At 46.0% G+C, this 16,629-nt stretch overlaps 1 long non-coding RNA gene across 1 annotated transcript; it reads left to right on the top strand.

Annotated features, from left to right (window-relative positions):
• The first annotated feature begins 216 nt into the window (after positions 1-216).
• On the top strand, positions 217-6,180 carry LOC131837532 (uncharacterized). The gene is made up of 3 exons (XR_009356136.1): positions 217-386; positions 4,624-4,695; positions 5,425-6,180. It is a non-coding gene; the product is annotated as an uncharacterized LOC131837532 (long non-coding RNA).
• Positions 6,181-16,629: the final 10,449 nt, after the last annotated feature.

Raw genomic sequence — 16,629 nt, 5'->3', positions numbered from 1 at the left:
ACTTCTGCAGGAGTGATTATCCCTGCAACTTGTAGAGGGCTGGATGAGGGGACCGTGTATAGCTCAGCCCCCTGCCGTTCTCCCCCCTCCCTTGCCAGCCCATCTCTCAGGTTGGCACAGCGCGCTCTTTCCTTCCCTGGCCTTATATAGTCATGCGGTTTCACAAGTACCAACCGAGGCAGACTGTGTGCCAGCACCTCTAACCACTCTGCTGCCAAGGCAATGCCTGAGAGGAGCTGCAAACTCCGCGCCGGAGCCAGACACCAAATATATCCATTTTCTGCTTCTCCAGCAAGGCACCCAAGACGGCCTCCAGAGCCCTGGGTCCCTTCCCACCTGTGCCACAGGCTCTCCGCAGATGCGTTCCAGGAGCCCAGGATGCCAGAGTGCGTGGGCCTCAGTGCCTAGGACTGGGGGAGTGGCGGGGTGGGGGTGCAGTACTGGGCTGGCTGTGCTTGGTGCACGTGGGTGCGAGCAGGTGCTAACCACCGCCCTTTCTCTCTGGGGCCACGCGCAAGGCTGCAGCTCTTTGTGTCTGCGTCTCTCCGCTCCCCGTCTGCGCTAGACTGGGTGGGGTGGGGGAAGCCGGAAGCAAGCGGCAAATCAACGTCTGGGTCTTGAAAAATGCCTAGAAGGGTGGACATTTTCATTAGAAACCCTTGCACATTTGGAGAGAACAAGGCTGCGAGCTCAGAGGCCTTCCCCTTCCCAGCCCCCCTCCTCCGTTGCCCCCCTCCACGCCCCATTCCCTATGGCCTCACCTCCCCCCTCCTGATTTCTCTCCCAACCTCCTTCCTCCCTGGTCATCTGGATCTCGTTGATCTTGCGTTTTCCCAGCCGCCTGTCTGCATTTATAGCCCCGCACGTGCACAGACACACACGTGCTCACAGCACTCCCACCCCGAGCCCCTTACCGCGACAACCCCACACCTTTTGCAGATTCATAAGGCAGTTCCTTCCCTGGCTCCAAGACTCCCTTAACAGAATGAGCCCTTTATTCCAAAGTCGCAATAGAAAGAGCCTTGGGTCTAGTTAACTGTAGCAAGAGAAGTCACCAGGAAGGGCTGTATTTTGGTACGGGAGAGTGGGTGGGCAGCTTCTGCGGTCTGGGATATTTTAGTCATTTCCCAAAGAATATACTATATGAACAATCTATTTCTCCACTCCAAGGGCTTCCCTGCAAGAGGACTGTTACAAGGCATGACAACGAATGAAATGTTTTCTCCTCACTTCACCCGAAGTCCTCTCACTATATTTAATTACTGTTCATTTTATATTTTACATAGGAGCCTGTGAGCTGGGGGGGGGGGGGGGGAACAAACATGGGCACAAATCTAGGACATTGTCACTTTAAGAAGCTAGACTAAAACACCTTAAATGAACTCTGTAACAGACAGATGAAAAAAAAAAAGAAGAAGAAGAAGAAAGAAAGAAAGAAAAGAAAAAGAAAATAAAGAAAGAAAGAAAAAGAAAGGCCCTTCTCTGGCCCTTGCTGCTTTTGCCATTATTCATGATGTAATTTTTCAGGTGTTAGTTTGGCAGAGAAAGATTGGAACAGGGCTTGTTGCTAGGACATGAATGGAGAAGAGGAATCCCATTGGTTCTCTGGGACTTCACAGGAGCCAATGGGAATGAAGGGGATGGAGGGTTGGAGGGGGGAGCCACCCAAAAAAAAAAAAAAAAAAAAAAAAAAGACTCTGGCTGGACTATTATTGTGTTGGCTATGTTCAAGTAAAGAGGGGTACTGTAAATTTATGGGAGTTTTTTTGGTCTATTTTTTTTTAAGTTGTAGGTGGGTAGTGTTGTCCGATGGACTAGTGCTGAAGAATGAGCAATTAACAGGCAGCTTTGTTCACACTGTCCTGGGTTTCACTAATAGCTCACTGTCACCGGCAGTCTGGAGCAGTATGCAAACGAGGCTGGGCATATTTCACACCCTCACCCTGCTGCCACACACCGTTCCGGGAACATAATTATGTTCGAGCTGCAGGGTGGGGGAGGCATTGATTCCTCCTCCAGCCCTGATCACAATTAGGTGAACCCCAAACAACCTTTTGCAATGTAAGTGAAACGGCTCTGTGTGCGTAAACCAGGGGCTCAGCCTGTTCCCAGCCAAAGGCATAGGAGCAGCCTCCCAGCACACTGCCCTGGCATCTCAGTAGGTCATGGCAAGACCCGGCCCAACAGAACCCCCTGTTGGGGGGTTCTGATAACAACCATGTGTGAGCTCAGTGCGGCAAAGAATGTCACCCCCAGGTTTCCAGACTGGGGCTATAAAACGTTCACCCACTTAAGCCATTTGAGCCTCAACCTCCGGGCTAGGAAACTAAGCAGTTTTGTGTGCCAGTCATGCTCAGCTGCTTGATTCTAGAAAGTTCCTTGCAAACTTAGGCTGGAAGAGAAGCTTTGATCCCTGCAGGGTCCCCTCTTTCCCTCCACTGACTGTGTACACTTGACAATCATCCACCTCCCTTGTATGTTCCATTGTCTGGGTTCCGGCTGTAACCCACACCTTTTCATTAATAAATGTGCAGGGTTTGGGAGGGGTGACTTGAAACACACATGCAATAAATTGACTTCTTATTGGGTTATAGACCTGGCCAGTTTATTTACACCCTGAAGGGGGCTCACTCACCCTCTGCCAGATTCCTACTTCAGAGATTCTGTGGCTGGAATCCAGCAACATAAAAGGATTTCTCCTTGTAATCCGGGCACTTCCTAAGACCACAGGCAGTTTCAACCAATTAACATCTCTGACTGCAGTAGAAGATTTTAGGAGACTCAGAAGGACCGAGAGGTTTTCGACCACAAGACTTTATTGGATCTATGGCAAGAATTGATCTGATGATCAATTTCTTTCTTAGAGATTTCTGTGACTTCTGAGATTGTTGAAGATTTGGGGGGACAGAGGGTGGGGCATGGATAGAACATGGGAGGAGATAAAAAAGGAGTTGTTGTTTTTAACCACTCTTTCTTTTTCTTTCAGCCAAACAGATGCCAGGCTCCATTCACGTCCACCCCTTAGCACTGATAGAAAACACAACTCCAAGTGCAGACCCTAATTGCACTCTTCAGGTGACAGGTAGCATGTGCATGCTGAATTCAGTTCAAAGCCAGAGTCGGGGTTGAGTAAATCTGATTTCAGACAGTCAGCATTTCAGAATAAAAGTATTCAACCTTGAGCCCCGAACGGGAGGCCTCCTTGCAGCCTTTTCCCAGGAATCCTGAGAGATGTACTTCAGACAAGATCTCCACTCAAACCTCACTTTGTTCTGAGTTCTCATAAAACCTCAGACTGCTTACAAAGCTGCCCCGCCTGAACTAAGCAGAGGCTCCAGAGACTAGCGCCAGGGAGTGGAGAGAGCATGGTAATGATGTCGCAGGCAGCCAGCCCACACTGGGGACTGGCCGCTAACGGGGACAGACTGGTCCCGGGAAAGACGAAGGGAAGTTACATGGGGACTTCTCTCCCTCTATCTTAATATATGCACCAATTAGGGGCTCTTTTACATATATTGTGGAAATGGATAAAAATCATAAGCTGTGCTTTTCATGAGGAAAATAGAGAGAAAGAGAGAGACAGAGAGAGAATGATGGGTTCAATGGAACAATTAATATTACAGTTCTGTCATTGAAGCAATATGGATTGTATTCAAGGCCAGACTCTAAATTTCAACCTCTAAATATGCAACTTATGTATTATTAACTCTGTATAAAAGCACTGTCCCTCCTTGGTGCAGAGATCTAACAAGGCCCCCAAAGTTAAGTGACCTGCTTAGTGACACCCAGTCAGCCTCGGTCGGGAGCCAAGAGGGGACAGCCCCCACTCTGGTCCCGAAAGGACTCTCTCCACCCACAAACAAACTTCAGATGTGAGCATATTTTCATTGCCACTGCGTGAACTATAGCTAATTATGTTTTCCTGCAAGGGAAGCAAATTATATTGATTGTACAATAAAAGCTATTGTCATTCCCAGTGTATTCATCATGACTCAGAAAGATGCAAAAATATTGACTCACTCTAAATAGCATTTTACTTCTGTCTCCAGACAGCAGTTTTTAAGGCGCAGAATGACCAGAGCTAGTTTGGTTAACGGGTCAGGCAGGGAGGAGGGCGAAAGAGACAGGAGCCTGGGAGATAGCCTCCCCCACCATTTGAGAGCACTATGAGGGGAGAAGACGCACATCTCAGACCTCACAAAAGGGTTAACCTGTGTGCTTCCACGTATGATTTTTAAAATTTCTTAAAACTCCCAATTGTACCTCCAGTAACAAGAAAACAAGGAAGCCCACTGACATCTCTGTAAAGAAGGTGATTAATTAAAGTAATTAGGCTTCACTGAATTATTAAAATACGGAGGCTTCTGCAGGGACGATCAAAAAAGGCAGAACATTTTTGCAGTTCAAAAATTAAAACCATATTCCGGTTCATTAGTTGAGACGGGAACTCACACGTTTTTGCCTCCAATCTTATTCACAGATGCGTAAGTGTCTAATATTTCACACCTCTGTAATGGCTCTTGTAAAAATTAAAAAAAAAAAAAAGAAAGAAAGAAAGAAAGAAAAAGGAAAAACAACAACAACAACAACCTGACTTCAATTATTTTATTTCTTGTCGTGCAGAGATCTTTTGGAAGAATGACAAGGAGCCTTTCAGGTTGACTTTGAAAATGCCCCCAGGCTTTGAAATGCCAGGTGTGTTGGGGCCTGTGACTGGAGTCAGACTGGGGACAGCGAAGGGCAAAGAGGCTGCTCTTGACACATTCTGCCGCTGTGTCTTCAAAGCCGTCAGTCTCTCTTCCTTCCTACTAAAGGGAACTCCTTGGCCTGACTTTAAAATCTCTCCCCATTGATCCCCGCCCCAGGAAACCTACCTGGAGCCTTCAGTTTGTCCTTCTCCCCCATCTCCGGTCAGCTGTCCCCAAGACTGGAATGGCCTTCATGCCTCTCCAATGGACCCCAGCCCCCTCACCTCTCAGAACTCAGCTTCGGGTCCCTTCTCTGCCAAACCTTCCACCTTCTTCCCCCCAAGCCCTATACGGGAGCCCCAGGACAAGTTTGTGATTTATTTCATCAAAACCTGATTACATCACCTCCCCACTTGAAATCCTTCAACTGCCACTTCTGCCTCTATTCTCCTGTGTTCATTGCCCTCTGGAATCTGGCCCTGGCTTGTTTCTCCACCCAGGGGTCCACGGTCCCCACTCTGGAGCCACACAGCCCAGCTGAGCCCCTCTGCCATACACGCTGCGGCTTTGGCCAATTACTTCCCTTCTCTGAGCCTCACTTGCCGCCCAGGATTGTCGAGATGATTGCAAGGGTGGTTGTATGAGAAGCACTTAGGATTGCGCCTGACTTATACTCGGGGCTCTAGTAAGTGTTTCTTATTAACATTGTCATTAATATTCTTTTTCCTCATCACAGATCCTGCCCTCCAGCAAACTCCTCCGACTCTGCTTCGCTTTTCCAAGAAACACCCATTGTTCATGAAGTCTAGTAAACCTATCAGTCCCCGGGGCACCATGCTAATGCCATGTCCTCCAAAATCCTGTCCTGGTTTCAGCCTGAAAAGCTATCCAGTCCTTAAATTTTGTCAGCCTTTCACCTACACCTTCCTGGTGCTGCGGGGTACCGTCTGTTTCCTATCACAGTTCTGCTCAGGGATTGGGGGTAGGGGCTGTATCTACATTCTATAACTCTCCCCACTTACAACAGAAGTTGCTAGTGTCCATCAAATATTCCATGTGTCCTCTATTTTCCAAATTCCCTTGCAAGACCTTAGGGTCATATGACTAGTTTGGGTCAACAAATTATAAGCAGGAGTGGCAGCTGTCACTTCTGGGCCAAGGGATAAAAGCCAGTGTGCTTACCCATCCTTCTCTTCCTTCCTGGAACTCTCACTGGTCACATGTCCCCAGAAAGCTTCCATCAGGGGCCCCTGAACGCCTATGTGGGACAGACAACTCCCGGCCACCCTTGTTGGATGTGTTACCTGAGCAAGAAATAAACCTGTGTGCTGTTAAAGCTCTGGCATTTCGGGACTGCTCTCACTTGAGGACAGTCTAGCTGATCCTGACTGCTACACCACCACCCCCCTCCTTTTCAACCCTCTTTGCAGGAGACTTCGTACCTAGGAGATATTCAATATTCAAACGCCACATGAACAATATACAGAATTCTTCTCTTTTATAAACATGTCTCACAGTTCAATCCAACTTCAAGCCTTGTATTTTGACTCCTTACCTCAAATGCATGCTTTTTGTGGGTTGTCTCTGTCGGCCAGAGACCTGGCAGGACACTCGGCCTGTGCTTAGGAAGACCTGGTGGTCAATGAAGGGTCAGCCTCAGTTTACCAGGTCACCAGAAGGCACGCCATCAGAGACCACAGTTTGGCAGTACGAGCTCCAAGGATGGTTGGTTGCTCGGCAGGTCCTTCTGACTCTGTGACTGGCCGGGCCCCAGGGAGATGATGGCTGAGCGGTGCGGCGGCTGCCCCAGCTGTGGAGACACAGGACCAAAGAGATGAGATCAAGCTGGTTTCAGTGTTTTTTAACCCATACCTCATTAGTCAAACTTTTGTTAGGGCTTTTGCTAAGTGGGTTTATAATATAAGCATTCTGTTTCTAAACATGAACATATAATGACTATGTTTCTGTAAAAAATGGACCCCTTTTTCCCTCCTTTGCCCACTCTTGAGTATTCTGATGTGTACCAGATGGATAGACACCTAGCTGGGCCCCCCATCATTTTCTGCTACCTTCAACCTGGAAGGATAAACCAGCAAGCACATGGGAGTCCTCCCCCTGTCCAAGAACCTGTGGTGGGAAACTGAGGAGCCAGGTTCAAGTCCCAGATCCACTTCCTGGGCAACTCCTCATTTCTATGTCTCAGTCGCCATTTGCAAAAAGGGGAGGAAAAAAGACTCCTCTCTCTTTCCTTCCCCCTTGGGATAGGAAGAGATGAAATGGGAAAATGCATTTTCTTTCTGGATTCTTAATAAGGACTTCTGTTCTCCAGCACATTCACACAAATGTGCTGGGGGGAAAAAAATCTACCTTTCCGAGCTGTCACACGTATCTAGATAGAGTCTACGTTCTTGCTGCAACACTCTAGGCATCATGCTTCCCCCTTCACTGTCAGGGTCACGGAAGGTTTTCACACATAGGGAAAGGCTAGCACACCCAAAGCACAGAAGCAGCTCAGTTCTGAAGAATAAGGGTAAACTTTGGGGCTTGATTGACTGGGGTTTAGGAAAAAGCTTTAGTTAAAGGGAAGGAAATTGGGTCAACTCAGCTGGGGGAAGCTCTCCACTCTGGGGTCATGCCATAAGACCAAGATGCCATAAACTCATTAGCTACTTCTGCCACTTGAGAAAGGGGGGATAAAAGGAAGCTGAACTTCTTTAGAGAGAGGATAGCTCATGAACAGACATCCTTGGGCTGAGATAAGCTATCCAGGATCCTGTACAGTGTCCAGTATTCAGGTCATTACCCTCATCCCAACTCGGAGAGACCATGTATGGTAGATTATGGCACCAGTCCTGAGCATCTCTCAGCTGCCCTCTTCATTGTTTTTATCCTGTGCCAGGTACTCTCAGCACCTCTAACTGTCCATGTGTCCCATGGGGCATTGCCCCTGCGTGGACAAAGCTTGCCGAGAGCTTCCAGAACCTCAAGGATGCAGGTTGCTCTGAACCCCTCCATGGGCAGGTTCAGGACATCTCAGAGCAGAAGGGCTGGCTGAAGGCAACCGAAAGAACTCTCAGCCAGGAAAGATGGGTTCATCGGGTCACTGCTTAAAATGCAGTGGGGAAGCAAAGCTGGTCTCTCAAGCCAGGTGGGAGCCAAGGCTGGTAATTAAGAGGTAAGTGACACTGGAGCCAGTGGGCTGGGAATTAGCGAAGCAGATGGTGGAGGTGGAAGTGCAGTTGCTTTCCCAGCCAAGTGCCCTTGTGCACAAATGACATTGTTGGTTAAGTGTCCTACCAAGTCTCCAGCTCTCCATGCCAGTGTCCTCCCTCCTGCAGTAGAGACGTGGCATACCATACCCACTCCTACCCGTCCGCCAAGCCTGTGAGACACAGCAACACACTCAGCCCTTGAGTTTATTCTCCTGCATGGCCTTTGAAATGTTGGGTGTTTTTTTTTTTCCATTCATCCCATAATGAGCCAGTGCCACAGATGTGCCCAGCTCTGTGCTCTACCCTGCTGATTCTAAAATAATTAAGACATGATCACTGCACTCAAGAAGTTAGTCTAGTCAGAGGGACAGACAAGTAAATAAGTACCTTAAGGTGAGAGTTTCTGAGAAAGAATCTTCTCTGAACATCATCTGCATGGATGTCTAATAGATATCTCAAGCCCACTCCCTATCCATCTATTAATCTCCCTCCCCAAACCATCACTCCCCAGGTATATAGCAGGACACCCACCCAAATGCTCAAATAGAAAACCCAACAGTGCTTTTGCTTCTGTCCCTCTTCTCCTGTTCTACATCCAGTCCCTCAATAAATCCAAAATCATATCCAGAATGTGCTTCTTGCCACCTCTTCTACTCTTTCGCAGCGGTTGCAGACCCCACCCCCAGGATATGCACATGTACAACCTTTTCCCACATAATTCCAGAAGCTTCACAGGGAGAGGCAGTTGTCAATAGATTTCAGGTTAAGAACCCAGGTCATTGGCTGTTATAAGTGAGTGTTTTTTTTTATCTGTTTAACAGTGTTAGATGTTAAGCTACTTAGGGACAGGAATCCTTCATGTGATTATCTCAGTAGGACACCTGGCATAGTGCCTCATACTGCTAATCCCTTTATTAAATCTTTCTGACTATAATATAGAGGACAAAATAAACCATTCATCCAATAAATATTTATTGAATACATACCATGTGCAGTGCCCTGTGCTGGTTGTCATGGGAATACAAAGATTTAGATAAAACATACAGAGAAAGTGAGTTAATAGCACAGTGAAGGAGTCGGACAGAAAAGCGAAGCCTGTTGGAGCTTTAGTGTCCAGCATCAGCAAGATGCTAAGGTGAAATAGGGCAAGATAGGTTTCCCGAAAAGTAAGGCCACCCAACCTGCCTAGAGCAAAGGGGTTGTCCAGGAGCAATCTGTGGGGCCATGGTTGAAAAGTGGTGAAAAGTGGTGGAAACAATGCTCAAGCAATACCTTTATATGGCTAAGTTAGCAGGAAGGATAATTTGGCAATCTTCAAAAACCTATTAAATCATTGAAGGGTGCCAGGCAGCCTCATTTATTGCCCCATTTTTATGTTGGAAGAAGAAATATGGGTTAGGTCAAACCACTTAGAGAGTGCTGGGCATTGGTGAACCTATGTGGGGCACTGGAGCAGTGGGGTACTCCAGAAGGCACTGGATGTTAGGGTATTTATAGGGGATACTAGGCATTGGGGTATTTATGGAGGGTACTGAAGCATTAGGGTACTTACAGAGGACACTGAGGCCTCAGGGTCCTGACAGAAGGCACTTGGACACTGAGTTTTTAGTCATGTCCTTTGTGGAAGTGTTTCACAGATGTGTTTCATGGCCTTCTAGCTGACTCTAAGCTCTTTAAGGGCAACAATAATCATAATGACTATCATTGGTGAAGTAGTTAAGAGCTCAGAAAACACCTTAACATCATTATCTTACTTAATCCTTAAAACTTCCCACTTCAGGAGTTGTTATTCTTTCTACAAACATCAAGTAAGTGAGGCAATCAGTATTTGAGGGTGGAGCTGTGCCCCTTATGACCAGCAATGAGTGCCGTGCTTAGACACCCAGAAGATATTTAACAAATGCAACCCGAATCGGTGGGTGAATCCACGGCAGAATTAGCAGTGGGAAGAAGGGGCTCTTGGGAAGCTTCTTCATTACAACGCAAAACACAGAAACTTTTAGTGTCACCATAACTCAAGAAAAAGCCCCTGCAGGGAGGACCAAGATGGTGGAGGAGTAGAAGACCTAGATTTTGTCTGGTCCCAGGAGTTCAGCTAGATAGTTATCAAACCATTCTGAACACCTACAAACCCAACAAGAGATCAAAGAAAAGCAGAGAAGCAATTCTAGGAACAGAAAAGCGACCACTTTCAGAAAGGTAGGACGTGTGGAGAAGTGAATCCAAAGCAACGGGAAGATAGACTGTAGGGGGTGGGGAGGGGCCAGTTCCTGGCAAGTGGTAGAGCCACAGAGCATAAAATTGGAACTTTTAGAACTCTGCCCCTATGAGGGATGTCACTCCAGGAGCTAAGTGGGGTTGGAGCCCTCCCGGGGACTGTGTGGTCTCAGGACCCACAGGGTCACAGAAAGACCAGGGGTGTCTGAGTGCAGCAGAGCTCACAGGTATTGGAGCAGGGAAGCCGGCTACAGAGACAGAGCCGAGGAGGGGCTCTCAGCTCGGGGTTACCTTAAACTGTGATCAGGGGCACAGTCTGACCACAGCTCTTTGAGCAGGGACTCCACAAGTGGCAGATCCCACGAGACTCACTTTCCTCCCCGGGGAGGAGGGGCACTGGAGTGCATGGCAGGAATCTGCTGGGTTTGGAGACTCCAAATGGGGCCATGCGCCAGAGATAGAAATGCTCTGTCACAGGCTGGGTGAGCTCGGAGTGCGGCCAGAGACCAGGGAGACGGGAGAGATTGACTGTTTTTCCCCGAGGGTACACTGAGGAGTGGGGCTCCAAGCTCTCGGCTTCCCCGGGCGGAGACTGGGAGGCCACTGTCTTCATTCCCGTCCTCCAAAGCTCTACGGAAAGCATTCAGGGAACAAAAGCTCCCCAGAGCGAACCTGAACGTAATTCTACCTTGGGCAAAGACATTTGAGAATCACTGCAACAGGCCCCTCTCCCAGAAGATCAACAAGAACGTCCAGCCAAGACCAAGTTTACTGATCAATGAGAACTGCCAAACTGCAGATCTAGGGAAAAGCAACACATAGAATTCATGGCTTTTTCCCCATGATTCTTTAGTCTTTCAAAGTTAACTTTTTTAAACTTTTTTTCCCTATTCTATTTTTAAATTTTTCCTCTTTCCTAAATTAACCATTTTTAAACTATTTTATCTTATCAATAACTTTTTTAAAAATCTTTTTAACTTTTCATCATTATAGTCATATTCTATCCCTTCAATTGTATTTAAACTTATTTTTGAATACTTATAAATTTTTCTTTCTTTAAAATTTTGGGATACAGTTTCTTCTAACAAATCAAAATATACCCTAAATCTAGCACACAGCTGTGTTCTAGTCTCCAGCCTGATCATGAACCAGCAAATTACACAATCTGGAAGAAAAGAAGCATTCTTAGAGATGTGTATACTATCAGAACTGAACAAGGAAGAAACAGAAAACCTGAACAGACCCATAACCAGTAAGAAGACTGAAGCAGTCAGCAAAAATCTCCCAATATACTAGAGCCCAGGGCCAGATGGCTTCCCAGGGGAATTCTACCAAACATTTAAAGAAGAATTAATACCTATTCTCCTGAAACTGTCCCAAAAAATACAAATAGAAGAAAAACTTCCAAACTCATTTTATGAGGCCAGCATCATGTTGACCCCAAAACCAGACAAAGATACCACCTACAAGTAGAATTACAGACCAATATCCCTGATGAACATGGATGCAAAAATTCTCACCAAAATACTAACCAATAGGATACAATAGTACATTAAGAGGATTATTCACCACAACCAAGTGGGATTTATTCCTGGGCTACAAATCAACATCCACAAATCAATCAATGTGATACAATACATTAATACAAGAAAGAACAAGAACCATATGATACTCTCAATACATGCTGAAAAAGCTGAAAAAGCATTTGACATTCTTTTTCATGTACAGCATGCTTTTTCATGTACAGCACATTTTCTTGATCAAAACTCTCCACAGTGTAGGGATAGAGGGTACATACCCCAATATTATCAAAGTCATCTATGAAAAACCCACAGCGAACATCATTCTCATAGGGAAAAACTGAGAGGTTTTCCCCCAAGGTCAGGAACACGGCAGGGATGTCCATTATCACCACTGCTATTCAACACAGTACTAGAAGTCCTAGCCTCAGCAAACAGACAACAAAAAGAAGTAAAAGGCATCTGAATCAGCAAAGAAGTCAAACTCTCACTCTTTGCAGATGATAAAATACTTTATGTGGAAAACCCAAAAGACTCCACTCCAGAAATGCTAGAACTCATACAGAAATTCAGTAAAGTGTCAGGATATAAAATCAATGCACAGAAACCAGTTGCATTTCTATACACCAACAGCAAGGCAGAAGAAAGAGGAAGAGTCGATCCCATTTATAATTGCACCCAAAAGTTAAGATACCTAGAAATAAACCTAACCAAAGAGACAAAGAATCTGTACTCAGAAAACCATAAAGTACTCATGAAAGAAATTGAGGAAGACACAAAGTTTCATGCTTTGGAAAAACAAATATTGTGAAATATGTCTATGCTACCTAAAGCAATCTACACATTTAATGCAATCCCTATCAAAATACCATCAATTTTTTTCAAAGAAATTGAACAAATAATCCTAAAATTTGTATAGAACCAGAAAAGACTCTGAATAGCCAGAGGAATGTTGAAAAGGAAAACCAAAGTTGGCAGCATCACAATTCTGGACTTCAAGTTCTATTACAAAGCTGAAATCATCAGGACAGTATGGTACTGGCACAAAATGGACACACAGAGAAGTAGAACAGAATACAGATCCCAGAAATGGACCCTCGACTCTATGGTCAACTAATCTTTGTCAAAGCAAGAAAGAACACCCAATAGAAAAAAGACAATCTCTTCATATATATATATATATATATATATATAGAGAGAGAGAGAGAGAGAGAGAGAGAGAGAATGGAATACTATGCAGCCATCAAAACCCCCTAAATCTTGCCATTTGCAATGACATGGATGGAACTAGAGGGTATTATGCTAAGTGAAATAAGTCAAAGAAAAGACAATTATCAGAGAAATTGTCTCTGATAATTGAAATTGTCAGAGAAAGACAATTATCATATGACCTCTCTGATATGAGGAATTTGAGAGGCAGGGCGGGGGGCTCGTGGGGGGAAAGGAGGGAAAAAAATGAAACAAGATAGGACCGGGGAGGGAGATAGACCATAAGAGACTCTTAATCTCAGGAAACAAACTGCGGGTTGCTGGAGTGGAGGGGGGTAGGGATAGGGTGTCTGGGTGATGGAGATTGGGGAGGGTATGTGCTATGGTGAGTGCTGTGAATTGTGTCAGACTGATGATTCATGGACCTGTACCCCTAAAGCAAGTAATACATTATATGTTAAATAAACAAATAAATAAATAGCCCCCACAGGAAAAAGCTCTGGAAAAGTTGAGCAAAATTAACTTCAAACTTATTACTCCTGGGGCGCCTGGATGGCTGTGGGTTGAAGCCTCTGCCTTCGGCTCTGGTTGTGATCCTGGGGTCCTGGGATCGAGCCCCGCGTCGGGCTTTCTGCTCAGCGGGGAGTCTGCTTCCCCCTCTCTCTCTACCTGCCTCTCTGCCTACTTGTGATTTCTGTCTGTTAAATAAATAAATTAAAAAACAAAAACAAAAACAAACTTATTACTCCTGTTCACTGAAGGCTCCTGGTCTCTCATCAATAAAGCTTGCCAGCATTTTTTTCAGCCACTCTGAAAATCCTGCTTGTCTATTTCTCTTGTAGTGAGTGGGTCTTTTTTCAGTGCCCACAGTTCCAACTCTCCGTTCATATGGCTGTGGACTGTTGGCCCCAGAGTCGTGGGAAGAGAAATGTCCCAGAAAAATGAAAGTGGACCATTTACAGCCTTCTTATTATCAGTCCTCTGAATGGCAGGCAGAAGGATGGCTGTTTCTGAAGCTGGAGAATATAGAGATAATATTTTTAAGGGAACAGGTCTTGGGAAACTGAATTTACAACCAGACTATTCTTTTTTTCTTCTTCTTCTTAAGAGAGAGAGAGGGAGAGTGAGCACACACCAATGGGGGCATAGGGAGGGGGAGAGGAGGAGGGGGAGAGAGAGTCTTAACCAGGCTCGACACCCAGTGCAGAGCCCAACGCAAGACTCAGTCTCACAACTCCGAGATCATGATTTGAGCTGAAATCAGAGTCAGGGCCTTAACCAACTGAGCCATCCACGTGGCCCTGGCCCATTCTTCTTTTGCATAACAACTTTCATTGAAGACAACTAAAACAGTTGTTTCTCTCTCCCCCTATCCATGCCCCCACCTCTGGGGATCTCCCTCCTCTACACTAATCCGTCTAACAGAATCTGTGGATGAAATCAGTTCTGTGGTCCTTCAAGACTCGGGATCAAGGTGGGATAGAGATCTAGAAAGGCTTGAGCAGAAGGATCCATGTCTAACCTTTAATACCCTGCCCTTACTGTACCTGACACAGTGTCCTGATCATGAGAGTTGTCCAACAGATAATCACTGAATCTCCCTGAATTGAAATAAGCCAAAACAGTTCTATGGGTAGCGCTCGGGGGAGGGTGTGGCCTAGATTCTTCTGTCACAGACTTCGTCATTTGTAGGGGGAGCCTTCTTGTGCTTCTGGTTTCGGGAGGTAGACTAAAGAAATAAGAAGCTCTCTCTATCATAGGGCTGGGTCCCTGTGCCCAGTCAGGTCACCGGGCACCCGTTCTTCATCAGTGGAATCCTGTCACCAAAGCCCCTTCAAGCTTCCCTACGTGGGATTTAATCTATTTGATTCAGCATGAAACTTTTATTTCCTACAAGAATCTCTCAAACACGGTCAGCTTGGTCCTGAATTATGGAAATAACTAGAGATTGATCTCCTATCCTTCCATGAGGGTGGGTGGGGACGGGGGTGGGGGGGTTGCGGGGAGGAAGAGAGAGAATATTTTGAAAACAGGAATCAAGGAAACACTGCCAGGACAAAACAGACAAGCCAACACAATTACCCGCCATCTGTTATATGGACTAAGGAGAGTTATTTAGTGATCAGAACAGACCCTATGGTTCCTGGCCTGGGCTCTTCGTGGAAACTGCTTTGTGTTCCGAAGTCGGTGCCTTGACTCACTCTCTGCACACAGTTTACCAGCGTGCGAAACGGAGGCGACACAGCTTGCCCCAGCAGATGCGATGAGAATGCGTTTGCCGTACAGACTGGACAGGAGGACTACTCTAGCAATCTTTTGATTTAATTAGCGTTTGCTGCGCCGTTGCCGGATCTGCTAGTGAAAAGGGCCACACGGAGGAGGGAAGTCTGATTATTATGGTTTATGACTCAACTCCTTTCCCAAGCTCTGTGTTGATACATTTTGAAATCCCACTGCGATTTCAAAGGCAGAGTTGATCTCTTTTACATGCGTCGGATAAACAGCTTCCCACTAGAGACTCTCACTGTCTTAGGGAGCCATATTTAAAACTCGCACTAATACAAATAAACAGAGAGATAAAACTTCAATAAGGTAGACTCTCTGTGACCTATTTATGGCTGTTGATTTCTACACAAGTAGTCAATTCTCAATTATGCACCCAAATAAGGAACTAATGGGGCAGAAATCTAAATGGATGCTGACAAAAGATACCTCTCCTGTCCATTCATTCAGCCACTAATTTTTCAATAAGCATTTACTGAGCACCTACTAAGTACCAGGGAGCGTGCTAAGTCCTGAAGACCCCAAGCTGGCTCCGACAAGGTGCTTGCCCTTTAGGAACTCACAATCTAGGAGGGAAAATGAACAAAGAAAATACTCACACCACAATAGGATAAGTAATACACAGCAAAATACGCAGATTTGCTCCAACGACATGGAGAAGGAATGCTCTTATCTACTGCCCTGGTGAAGCAGCACTGACAGAAATACAACTGAGGTAGGTCGCTGGGTGACCAGGCCAGAAGCCAGGCCACTCTCTTGTAGTCCTGACCCCTGGAGCCAGCAAAGAGGCCAACATGAAGAAACCAAAGAGGGGTGGCTGGGTGGCTCAGTGGGTTAAAGCCTCTGCCTTTGGCTCAGGTCATGATCCCAGAGTCCTGGGATTGAGCCCTGCATCGGGCTCTCTGCTCATCGGGAAGCCTGCTTCCCTCTCTCCCTGCCTGCCTCTCTGCCTACTTGTGATCTCTCTCTGTCAAATAAATAAATAAAATCTTAAAAAAAAAAAAAAAAGAAAGAAACCAAAGAACCCTGAGAATGTGCCTGATGCCCTAGCAAGCAGAGTCCGAGGCTAGTACGGAGAACTGAGCTTCGGAGCCCAAGGATGAGCACAAGGAGCAGTGGGTTCTAGAGAAAGTGGTCGGAACTCGCTGTTGTCGTGACTGTCCATACCTGCTCCCCACAACAGGGGCAATGAGTGAGTTTCAGGAACAGGAATGGAAAAGGCCAGAGCACCTAATTCTCTCTGCAGGGGCTTGAGAAAACTTCACAGAGGGGTCATGTATGCTGGTTTTGAAGAATACACAGGAGTTTGCCTCAGAAGATTCACAAATTAGATAACCGAGTGATGGGGTTATACAGCAGACAGCTGCAGATAGAGAACAAAGTATACCTCTGTATGATCTCATTTTGAGAAGGCTAGAGTCTGAATTAATTTCCTATGGCATTCAAGGCCACCAGTCATCAGCCATCAACCAATATTCAAATCTTAGTGCATCCCTTAAC

The sequence above is a fragment of the Mustela lutreola genome, chromosome 1 (assembly GCF_030435805.1).
Source record: "Mustela lutreola isolate mMusLut2 chromosome 1, mMusLut2.pri, whole genome shotgun sequence".
NCBI classification, from domain to species: domain Eukaryota; kingdom Metazoa; phylum Chordata; class Mammalia; order Carnivora; family Mustelidae; genus Mustela; species Mustela lutreola.
This window is presented reverse-complemented; position numbering and strand designations above follow the sequence as displayed.